A 12,978-nucleotide genomic window follows, 5' to 3' on the forward strand; every position below is an offset into this window, starting at 1 on the left:
GGACTAGTGGTGTGGACTGGAAGACTCCGACTACCAACCTGCCCTCCAGCCAAAAAATCCAGCCCATGTAACTTCTATAAAGAGCCTCAGCAGACAATGTTCTTCTAGAGCAGCATTCATCCTTCTGGATTACCGTTATCTCACCTGGCTGAGGAAACCAGGAGAGATATACACCCTGTCCACAACCTTATGTATATATATACACCCTGTCCACAACCTTATGTATATATACGTATGTGTATATACACCCTGTCCACAACCTTATGTATATATATGTATATACACCCTGTCCACAACCTTATGTATATATATATATGTATATACACCCTGTCCACAACCTTATGTATATATATATGTATATACACCCTGTCCACAACCTTATGTATATATGTATGTATATACACCCTGTCCACAACCTTATGTATATATGTATGTATATACACCCTGTCCACAACCTTATGTATATATGTATATGCACTCCGTCCACAACCTTACCTCTATATATATAGTGTATATAAACCCCGTCCACAACCTTATGTATATATGTACATACACTCTGTCCCCAACCTTACCTATATATATATATATATATATATATATATATATATACACACACCCTGTCCACAACCTCACCTTTGTATATGCAGTACAGACCAAAAGTTTGGCCACACCTTCTAATTCGCAGAGTTTTCTGTATTTCCATGACTATGACAATTGTAGATCACACTGACGGCATCAACACTCAGAAGTAACACATGTGGGATTATAGACTTACCAAACAGTGTGACACCACTGACAATCTGTCTTCTATTCTCGCTTCCTTTTGCTTTGATTCCTACTTTGCACACTCTTGGCATTCTCATGATGAGCTCCATGAGGTAGTCACCGGGAATGAGCTTCCAGCAGTCTTGAAGGAGTTCCCAGAGGTGCTTAGCACTTTTTGACCCTTTTGCCTTCACTCTGCGGTCCAGCTCACCCCAAACCATCTGGATTGGGTTCAGGTCTGGTGACTGTGGAGGCCGGGTCATCTGGTGTAGCCCCCTCATCACTCTCCTTCCTGGTCATATAGCCCTTACACATCCTGGAGGTGTTTGGGGTCATTGTCCTGTTGAAAAATAAATGGTGGTCCAACTAAACGCAAACCGGATGGAATAGCATGCCGCTGCAAGATGCTGTGGTAGCCATGCTGGTTCAGTATAAATCCCCAACAGTCTCACCAGCTTGCCCCCCCCCCATTACACCTGCTCTGGTTTGTGTTTAGTTGGATCAGCATTTATTTTGGTTACAATGTTATGTTAAAGCACAAATATCTACAAATCAGTGACCCCAGACCTGCAATCCTGCACTTCTGGTGATACAATGTATTTCCCTCAATGTCACTCAACAACCAGCCAATTGGGTTTCCTATTATTTAGTCACAATGAATGTTCAACCCAAATCCCAGAAAATCCAACAGACGAGCAGAGTTTGCCAGAGGACTCAGTCCTGACTTATTTCTGCGGTAATCTGATTGCTCCATTTTACCAATTCTCCACCCAGTCGGGGAGATTACTAACATGAATCCCAATTTACAATGTGGACAAGACATTTATAGCAATATAATAGATGAGAACCCACGTCTGATACTTTTACTTATCTGAGTAATCCAACAATAATTAAAGCCAAACCTCCTGGACAATAACTACCCCCCCCCCCACTTACTATTAGCAGCCCCTGTTATTGTGTTATTCATTAATATTCCAAGAACTTAAGAGATACAATAAGACACAACATGGAGCCGCAAGCTTTCCAACATCTAATGTGCCCAGAGGTGACTACAGTCATGTAGAAGAGGACGGACTCCCCATGGAGAGATTCATTCTAGGACATATGTGGACACATCATTATCTCATCTTCATTCATACAGTAGAAGAGATAAAGGAGATGGAAGGAAATCACCAACAACCCGACTGCAGCCATTTATTATAGGAGAGATCTACAGAAGGAAATGTCAGCAGTGTCAGCTTTTCCCGTCGCTGCTCACATGACTCTGAAGTCTAACCAGGTGATCACATATGGATGAAGAGGAGACGTTACTACAAGTCTATGTCACATACATTCCTGCCCACACTCACAGGGTATTGGTTTGCTCTAGAAACAGGACATGTTGTACCCTGACTTGGAGTAAAGTATCCTCCTCATCCATCCATACGTGGTCTTCTGGTCTTCTCTCCTGTGTGAATTCTTATATGCCGATCAAGACGTGATCTACATGTAAAACATTTTCCACATTCTGCACATGAATATGCCGTTACTCCAGTATGAATTATCTGATGAATTTTTAGACGATCTTTATCAATAAAACATATCCCACATACTGCACATGAATATGGCTTCTCTCCTGTGTGGATTCGTTCATGTCTTTCAAGATGTGTTTTTAGAATAAAACATTTCCCACATTCTGCACATGAATATGGCTTCTCTCCTGTGTGAATTCTCTTATGTCTTTCAAGATGTGTTTTTGAAATAAAACATTTCCCACATTCTGAACATGAATATGGCTTCTCTCCTGTGTGGATTCGTTCATGTCTTTCAAGATGTGTTTTTAGAATAAAACATTTCCCACATTCTGAGCATGAATATGGCTTCTCTCCTGTGTGAATTCTCTCATGTATATTAAGACTTGATTTCAGAGTAAAACATTTCCCACATTCTGCACATGAATATGGCTTCACTCCAGTGTGAATTTTCTGATGAGCTTTTAGATGAGCTTTATCTATGAAACATTTGCCACATTCTGAACATGGATACGGCTTCTCTCCAGTGTGAATTTTTTTATGTTTACCAAGAGTTGATTTATCTTGAAAGCATTTCCCACATTCTGAACATGGATATGGCTTCTCTCCTGTGTGGATTCTCAAATGCCTATCAAGATTTGATTGTAATGTAAAACATTTCCCACATTCTGAGCATGAATATGGCTTCTCTCCTGTGTGACTTCTCTCATGACGTTCAAGATTTGCCTTTCCAGTAAAACATTTCCCACATTCCGCACATGAATATGCCTTCACTCCAGTGTGGCTTTTGTGATGGATTTTTAGATGAGCTTTATCTATAAAACATTTCCCACATTCTGAACATGAATATGGCTTCTCTCCTGTGTGAATTTTCATATGCAGATCAAGACTTGATCTAACTGTAAAACATTTCCCACATTCTGAGCATGAATATGGCTTCTCTCCTGTGTGAATTCTCTCATGTATATTAAGACTTGATTTCAGAGTAAAACATTTCCCACATTCTGCACATGAATATGGCTTCACTCCAGTGTGAATTTTCTGATGAGCTTTTAGATGAGCTTTATCTATAAAACATTTGCCACATTCTGAACAAGAGTATTTCTTCTCTCCTGTGTGAATTCTTTTTTTATGTTTAATAACACTTGCTTTCTCAGTAAAACATTTCCCACATTCTGATCATGGATATGGCTTCTCTCCTGTGTGAATTTTCTTATGTTTACCAAGAGTTGATTTATCTTGAAAGCATTTCCCACATTCTGAACATGAATATGGCTTCTCTCCTATGTGAGTTCTCTCATGTCTAACAAGAGTTGATTTATCTATAAAACATTTTCCACATTCTGAACATGGATATGGCTTCTCTCCAGTGTGAGTTCTCTCATGTATAACAAGATCTGAATTATCTATAAAACATTTGCCACATTCTGAACAAGAGTATTTCTTCTCTCCTGTGTGAATTCTTTTTTTATGTTTAATAACACTTGCTTTCTCAGTAAAACATTTCCCACATTCTGAACATGGATATGGCTTCTCTCCTGTGTGAATTTTCTTATGTTTACCAAGAGTTGATTTATCTTGAAAGCATTTCCCACATTCTGAACATGAATATGGCTTCTCTCCTATGTGAGTTCTCTCATGTCTAACAAGAGTTGATTTATCTATAAAACATTTTCCACATTCTGAACATGGATATGGCTTCTCTCCAGTGTGAGTTCTCTCATGTATAACAAGAGTTGATTTATCTATAAAACATTTTCCACATTCTGAACAAGAGTATGCCATTTCTCCTGTGTGAATTCTTTTTATATGTCTAATAACACCTGATTTATAAGTAAAACATTTTCCACATTCTGAACATTCATATGGCTTCTCTGTTTTGTGACTTCTTTGATGAGTATTAAGATTTGACTTCACTTTAAAGCATTTCCCACATTCTGGACATGAATATGGCTTCTCTCCTGTGTGACTTCTCTGATGATTTTTAAGAATTGATTTCAGAGTAAAACATTTCCCACATTCTGGACATGAATAAGGCTTATCTCCTGTGTGATTTCTCTCATGCAATACAAGATTTCGTTTAACTCTAAAACATTTCTCACATTGTGAACATGAATATGGCTTCTCTCCTGTGTGACGTCTCTCATGTACAACAAGACTTGATTTATCTATAAAACATTTTCCACATTCTGAACAAGAGTATGCCTTCTCTCCTGTGTGAATTCTTCTTTTATGTTGAAAAACATTTGATTTAGAAGTAAAACATTTCCCACATTCTGAACACTCATATGGTTTCTCTGCTTTGTGACTTCTTTGATGAGTATCAAGACTTGACTTAACTTTAAAGCATTTTCCACATTCTGAACATGAATAAGGCTTCTCTCCTGTGTGAATTCTCTCATGTGTATCAAGATTTGACTTAACTTTAAAGCATTTCCCACATTCTGGACATGAATAAGGCTTCTCTCCTGTGTGAATTCTCTCATGTCTAACAAGATTTGACTTTGCTTTAAAGCCTTTCCCACATTCTGGACATGAATAAGGCTTCTCACCTGTGTGAATTCTCTCATGTCTAACAAGATCTGACTTACCTTTAAAACCTTTCCCACATTCTGGACATGAATAAGGGTTCTCACCTGTGTGAATTCTCTCATGTGTGACAAGAATTGACTTATGTTTAAAGCATTTTCCACATTCTGCACATGAATATGGCTTCTCTCCTGTGTGAATTCTGTTGTGTATATTGAGATATGATCTGCATGTAAACTCTTTTCCACATTCCCCACACGGATACTTCTTCTCCCCTTTCTTCCTGGTACTTGTGGTCACAATCTGTGGTTGGTCAGAAGGTTCCTCATGATTCGGGGGATTATATGATGGATCTGTACTGTGACGTCCTGGATGTACATTAGGGGTAATGAGGTTTTCTCCTGAGGAGCGCTCCATCATATCTTCATCTTCTCCTTTATCACTTACTGATAACATGACGTTTCCCTCAGACATCGCACTGGGATTTTCTGTAGGAGTAAAAATGGATTTAGTGATTTATTTCAAACAACAAAGAAGAGAAATCTATAACCTTCCTATTAGGCTGGAAACACACAAGCAGTATATGAGGAAGTTTCTTTACCCCAAAGTAAATTCAGCATAAAGAAGTCGCCGTCCTTCCTTTCCTGTACAATAAGCAGAGGATTGCAGTTATGTACAGATATTGGGACCGCCCACAAGGGGAGGAGCTATTTCTACAAGAGAGAATCCATAGAGCCTATCCACAAAAGAAACCTGACCAGGGAAGAAGGGAGAAATAGGAGCAGTGTGAGGAGGTCACCATGACGTACATACCCATGTGGAGATATCAGGGGTTTATGGTGATGAGATAGTCCAGAGAACGATAAAAGTGCCCAAGATGGAGGAGAAGATGCAAAGACCACAGACGGAAATAACTCTCCTAGGCCAGATGGTGGATCGCCCGCTCAGGATAAGGAACCGCGCTCAATCCTGTTTCACAGCAAATGTTTCTTTATTGACACTCCTCTTTCTTAAGCAGATTAGGTTTCCGTTCAGGGGGTCCCCATGCAGTTTCTCCAAATGGAAACCCAAACTCCGGTGTGAACCTGGCAATAGACAAATGAATAGGTTAGTTACAACCATCTATGAAAGCACATGGTCTATGTAGGAGGAGCTTTCCCAAATAACATGCGGGACTATCGTAATATATGAGATTACAAGTACACAAATACAGGATGCAAGTCATCAAGCGATCCCAACTCCTGCCAACATATAGGCCAAGCGCACCCTAGACTCAGGAATTCAGTGGGTAATGGGGTCACAGGAATGGGGTCAGACTCAGATATGCCAAATGCCACCACCCAAGAACTTAAAGGGGTTTTCAGAACTTGTTTTTATTTTTTAAATGTCTCTTAGTGCTATCAATGGGTAATAAGTGCACCCAAATAACGTTAGATGTGTTTTGAGTGATTTCTGGCTTTCTCTTGGAGGTCCTTGTATCCTCTGCATTTGTTTACTTCCATTGCTCTTCACTCACCCCCCTCCCTGTTTCCCTAACTAGCCTGCGTCTCCTAGCCCTACCTACCTACCTCAGCCCACCCCCCTCCACCCCATCATACTTACCTGTCTTCCTCTCCTGGAGATCACTTTCTTCTCTTCTCCCGGTTCCTTCTTCTCTTGACTTCTGCTGGTGCCTGTGTATTAGAGCCGGAGCCCCATGAAAGGTACGCCTCAGCTTATCTAGATGACATTGTCAGCTTTAGTACGGACTGGGAGAGTCACTTGCAAAAAGTTCAGGCCGTACTAAATTCCCTCCGAGCCGCCGCCTTAACAGCCAACCCTAAAAAGTGTGCTCTGGGTCTGGAGAGACCGGATACCTGGGGTATGTAATAGGGAGAGGGGCGATACCTGGAGTATGTAATAGGGAGGGGAGAGGGGCGATACCTGGAGTATGTAATAGGGAGAGGCCGATACCTGGGGTATGTAATAGGAAGAGGCCGATACCTGGGGTATGTAATAGGGAGAGGCCGATACCTGGGGTATTTAATAGGAAGAGGGGTGATACCTGGGGTATGTAATAGGGAGAGGGGCGATACCTGGGATATGTAATAGGAAAAGGGGCGATACCTGGGGTATGTAATAGGGAGAGGCCAATACCTGGGGTATGTAATAGGAAGAGGGGCGGTACCTGGGGTATGTAATAGGAAGAGGCCGATACCTGGGGCATGTAATAGGGAGAGGCCGATACCTGGGGTATGTAATAGGGAGAGGCCGGATACCTGGGGTATGTAATAGGGAGAGGGGCGATACCTGGGGTATGTAATAGGGAGAGGCCAATACCTGGGGTATGTAATAGGGAGAGGCTGATACCTGGGGTATGTGATAGGGAGAGGCCAATACCTGGGGTATGTAATAGGGAGAGGGGCGATAAAACCCCAGGGTAACAAAGTGGAGGCCATTCAGAATTGGCCTCAGCCCTTAAATAAAAAGCAAGTAAGGGCTTTCCTGGGTATCGTGGGCTATTACCTCAGGGTCATCCCAAATTTTTTTAACTATTGCAGCCCCAGTGACAGACCTGACTAAGGGGCTAATTATGTCATGGTCAAGTGGAGTGAAGAGGCCGAGGGGACATCCAGGAGGTGAGGTCAGTCCTCTAATCAGCCGGTTTTGGTCTCACCTGACTTTACTAAAGAGTTTGTGGTTCAGACTGACCCCTCTGATGTAGGGTTAGGGGCGGGGTGGCCCAAATGGTGGGTGGTGAAGACCCCCAGTCACCGACCTCAGTAGGAAGCTTACACCACTGGGGAGACATTACAGCATTGTGGAGAGGGAGGGCTCAGCCATAAGTGGGCCCGGGAATCCCTAAGGTACAACCTCCTGGGCCGACACTAAGCCGGTCACTGATCAGTCCCCTCTAACATGGATGTGCCGCGCTAAGGAGAGGAACGCCGGAGTCACCAGGTGGTCTCTGACCCTGCAAAATTTTACGTTCACTGTGAAACACAGGGCATGGAACCCACTGTATATGGGCTAAAAGTGTCCATCTCTACAGGTCCAAATAAAAGGGAGAGGGGTGTGTGAGAAGGGCATGAGCAGAGTGCTGGAGTCCGGCTATATCAGCCCCAGATTCCTGACTTATGTGTGGTCCAGGGCAGGTCTGGAATAGGTCTCAGCCCCAGTTGTGGGTCATAGGCTGGTTACAGGGCCATAAAAGGCTGCAGAGCCTTTACTTCAGGGGAGATCCGGGGTCTGTCCTGACACTGTGAGACAGTATTGCTATTTTATGGTTGATTTATGTGGCTGGTAGTAAGTCCCTCGTACATTTGGCTGCGGGAAGGGAGTCTGGGTGCGGGAAGGGAGTCTGGGTGCGGGAAGGGAGTCTGGCTGCGGGAAGGGAGTCTGGCTGCGGGAAGGGAGTCTGGCTGCGGGAAGGGAGTCTGGCTGCGGGAAGGGAGTCTGGCTGCGGGAAGGGAGTCTGGCTGCGGAAAGGGAGTCTGGCTGCGGGAAGGGAGTCTGGCTGCGGGAAGGGAGTCTGGCTGCGGGAAGGGAGTCTGGCTGCGGGAAGGGAGTCTGGCTGCGGGAAGGGAGTCTGGCTGCGGGAAGGGAGTCTGGCTGCGGGAAGGGAGTCTGGCTGCGGGAAGGGAGTCTGGCTGCGGGAGGATTGAACCAGACTGAGGTGGAAAGCCCCCAAATTTCCTCTTAGGGGGCGTTCACACTACCGTCGGTGTCCGACATGTAGTGTCCACTCCTAGTGTCCGCTCAAAATCTGTCACGGACACTAGGACACTAGATGTGTCCGTGACACCTGTCACTCACTTGAATGGGCATCGAGTGCGTTTTTTTGCACTCTGTGCATGTCCTTCCCTGTCTGCAAGAGAAGATGTCCGACTTCTCAAGCGGACAGAAAAACCCTGCAAAACCCTGTCAAGTGAATGACAGGTGTCACGGACACATCTAGTGTCCTAGTGTCCGTGACAGATTTTGAGCGGACACTAGGAGCGGACACTACATGTCGGACACCGACGATAGTGTGAACGCTCCCTTAGTGTTATATAACAATGTACTTTTGGCTAAGTTCCGCATTACAGCAACTCTCAGATACTCTACAGTCCTCCCTGTCCCCCATCTCTTCAATCTCCTGTCCCAATCTGGCCACCAGTCACTATAATGAAACCCTCAAAAATGCATTGGATGAGGTTGCTCCCCCCTCCACTCGTAAAGTCCCACATAGGAGGCAGCAACCCTGGCACACGCCACAGACACGATTTCTCCAGCGATGCTCTAGGTGTGCCGAACATCTCTGGCGAAAATCACGCTCACCTGCAGATTTCCTCCACTTCAAGTTTATGCTTAAAACATATAGCTCTGCCCTTTACCTCGCCAAACAAGACTATTTCACCGCCCTCATCTCTTCTCTCTCCAGCAACCCTAAAAGGCTTTTTGAAACCTTTCACTCCTTACTCACACCAAAGGTACAGACGCCATTCACAGACCTTAGTGCTGATGACCTGGCCATGTATTTCCATGATAAAATTGATAAGATCCGTCAGGAAATTACTGCCCAAGCCCCAGGTGGCATTGACTCCCACACCTACGATAGTACTGATCCCCTCACCAGCCGCACTTCAGACTGTCCATTCTCATCTTTTGAACCTGTTACAGAAGAGGAAGTCTCCCAGCTACTTTCTTCATCTCGCCCCACAACCTGCAGTAGTGACCCTTTCCCCTCACACCTTCTCCAATCTCTGTCCCCTGCTGTCACTACTTACCTTACTAAAATATTTAACCTCTCTCTCTCTTCTGGAATCTTCCCATCCTCCTTCAAGCATGCTGTTATAACCCGCTACTGAAAAAACCCTCCCTGGACCCGTCCTGTGCTGCTAACTATCGACCCGTCTCTAACCTCCCCTTCATCTCTAAACTTTTGGAACGCCTGGTTTATTCTCGGTTAATTCGTTATCTCTCTGCTAACTCTCTGCTTGACCCCTTACAATCTGGTTTCCGCGCTCTGCACTCTACTGAAACAGCTCTCACAAAAGTCTCTAATGATCTACTAAAGGCTAAATCCAATGGTGACTTCTCTCTTCTTATTCTTCTGGACCTCTCTGCAGCCTTTGACACTGTTGACCATCATCTCCTCCTCACTATGCTCCGCTCAGTCGGCCTCAATGACACTGCGCTCTCCTGGTTCTCCTCTTATCTCTCAGACCGCACTTTCAGTGTATCATTCGCGGACTCTGTTTCCTCCCCTCTTTCCCTTGCTGTTGGGGTTCCTCAGGGCTCGGTCCTCGGCCCCCTGCTCTTTTCTCTCTACACAGCCCCCATTGGACAAACCATCGCCAGATTTGGCTTCAGGTCCCATCTTTATGCTGATGACACCCAATTATACACATCTTCCCGTGACATCACCCCTGCACTCATACAGAACACCAGTGACTGTCTCTCTGCTGTCTCTAATATCATGTCCTCGCTCTATCTGACACTAAATCTCTCTAAGACTGAACTACTACTGTTTACACCATCTAACAGATCTGTCACTGATATATCCATTGCAGTCTCAGGCCTTACTATAACTCCTAGGCAGCAGGCCCGCTGCCTCGGGGTCATGTGTGACGCAGACCTTTCCTTCACCCCTCATATTGAATCACTCGCACGTTCATGTCACCTCCACCTCAAAAACATCTCCAGAATACACCCTTTCCTTACCAGAGATACACTAAAGACACTTATTGTCTCTCTGATTCATTCTCGCCTTGACTACTGTAACTCCTTACTAATCGGTCTTCCCCTCACTAAACTCTCCCCTCTACAATCTATTCTGAATGCAGCGGCTCATCTATCAGGCTAGACGCTACAGCGAGGCCTCCGGTCTGTGCCAGTCACTACAGCGATGCCTCCGGTCTGTGCCAGTCACTACAGCGAGGCCTCTGGTCTGTGCCGGTCACTGCAGCGAGGCCTCCGGTCTGTGCCGGTCACTACAGCGAGGCCTCCGGTCTGTGCCGGTCACTACAGCGAGGCCTCCGGTCAGTGCCGGTCACTACAGCGAGGCCTCCGGTTTGTGCCGGTCACTACACTGGCTGCCTATTCATTATAGAATAAAATATAAAGTTATTACTCTCATCCACAAGGCTCTCCATAATGCCGCACCTCCATACATTTCCTCCCTCATCTCTGTCTACCGCCCAACCCGTGTTCTCCGCTCACTCAATGACCTAACACTTCCATCCTCTATTATCAGAACCTCCCCCGCTCGTATACAAGACTTCTCCCGAGCTGCACCACTTCTCTGGAATGCTCTACCCCGGACAATAAGATTAACTCCCAATTTCTACAGTTTCAAACGCAAACTAAAGACGCATCTTATCAGACCGGCCGATCACAATTCCTAATGCACAAAATTGTCTGAACACTGTATAAGCAATGCCGCCCCTGCTACCTCCTGTGTCACCCCCTCTACCTCATAGATTGTAAGCTCTTTTGAGCAGGGCCCTTAGTCCCATTGTGTGAAATGACGTTCTTTGTTATGTATGTCTGTATCTGAACCCTATAAATTGTACAGCGCTGCGGAATATGTTGGCGCTATATAAATAAAATGTATTATTATTATTACATCTTAGTGTTTGAATTGATTACGATTTTAGGATGTCATATTTTTTGTCAGAATTTGATTGGATCACTTATATTTTTTGGTAAAAACTGCCTCAAACACCGCCAGGCGATTTTCCCCTCCAGCACAGTGAATAGGCCTTAAAAAAACGTGTCACTTTTTTAACAATACGCAATGTGGTTTTCTACCTCCCATTCACTTGTATGGATTTCCTGAAGCAGAATCCTCCTCAAGAAAGGGCAGCTCACTTCTTTTTTCCGCTAGTGGTCTGCATAGACTTCTATTGTGAGGGGGCGGATTATAAAGAGGATTCCGTGCAGATATCCACCCCCTTAAGCCCCGTGTGAACAGGGACTTAAGGGGGTGGATCTGTCACTTATGTGACAGATTGCTGGTGCGACGTTTCAGGAATTATCTACAAGTAACCAGTAAGATGTTGTCAGATCCTCTGTATGCAGTAAGTATATAGTGGTACAGTCCTATGAAAAAGTTTGGGCACCCCTATTAATCTTAATCATTTTTTGTTCTAAATATTTTGGTGTTTGCAACAGCCATTTCAGTTTGATATATCTAATAACTGATGGACACAGTAATATTTCAGGATTGAAATGAGGTTTATTGTACTAACAGAAAATGTGCAATATGCATTAAACCAAAATTTGACAGGTGCAAAAGTATGGGCACCCTTATCATTTTATTGATTTGAATTCCCCTAACTACTTTTTACTGACTTACTGAAGCACAAAATTGGTTTTGTAACCTCAGTGAGCTTTGAACTTCATAGCCAGGTGTATCCAATCATAAGAAAAGGTATTTAAGGTGGCCAATTGCAAGTTGATCTCCTATTTGAATCTCCTCTGAAGAGTGGCATCATGGGCTACTCAAAACAACTCTCAAATGATCTGAAAGCAAAGATTGTTCAACATAGTTGTTCAGGGGAAGGATACAAAAAGTTGTCTCAGAGATTTAACCTGTCAGTTTCCACTGTGAGGAACATAGTAAGGAGATGGAAGACCACAGGGACAGTTCTTGTTAAGCCCAGAAGTGGCAGGTCAAGAAAAATATCAGAAAGGCAGAGAAGAAGAATGGTGAGAACAGTCAAGGACAATCCACAGACCACCTCCAAAGAGCTGCAGCATCATCTTGCTGCAGATGGTGTCACTGTGCATCGGTCAGCAATACAGCGCACTTTGCACAAATAGAAGCTGTATGGGAGAGTGATGAGAAAGAAGCCGTTTCTGCACGTACGCCACAAATAGAGTTGCCTGAGGTATGAAAAAGCACATTTGGACAAGGCAGCTTCATTTTGGAAACAAAAATTGAGTTGTTTGGTTATAAAAAAAAGGCGTTATGCATGGCGTCCAAAAAGAAACAGCATTCCAAGAAAAACACATGCTACCCACTGTAAAATTTGGTGGAGGTCCCATCATGCTTTGGGGCTGTGTGGCCAATGCCGGCATCGGGAATCTTGTTAAAGTTGAGGGTCGCATGGATTCCACTCAGTATCAGCAGATTCTTGAGAATAATGTTCAAGAATCAGTGACGAAGTTGAAGTTACGCCGGGGATGGATATTTCAGCAAGACAAT

General features: G+C 44.2%; 1 protein-coding gene and 1 pseudogene across 1 annotated transcript in view; both read right to left on the reverse strand.

Annotated features, from left to right (window-relative positions):
- LOC142198394 (uncharacterized) overlaps positions 1-12,978 on the reverse strand; it is a 1,100,421-nt gene that overhangs the window by 489,141 nt on the left and 598,302 nt on the right. The window lies entirely within an intron of this gene.
- LOC142198395 (uncharacterized) lies at positions 1,839-5,689 on the reverse strand (annotated as a pseudogene).

The sequence above is a fragment of the Leptodactylus fuscus genome, chromosome 3 (assembly GCF_031893055.1).
Source record: "Leptodactylus fuscus isolate aLepFus1 chromosome 3, aLepFus1.hap2, whole genome shotgun sequence".
NCBI lineage: Eukaryota > Metazoa > Chordata > Amphibia > Anura > Leptodactylidae > Leptodactylus > Leptodactylus fuscus.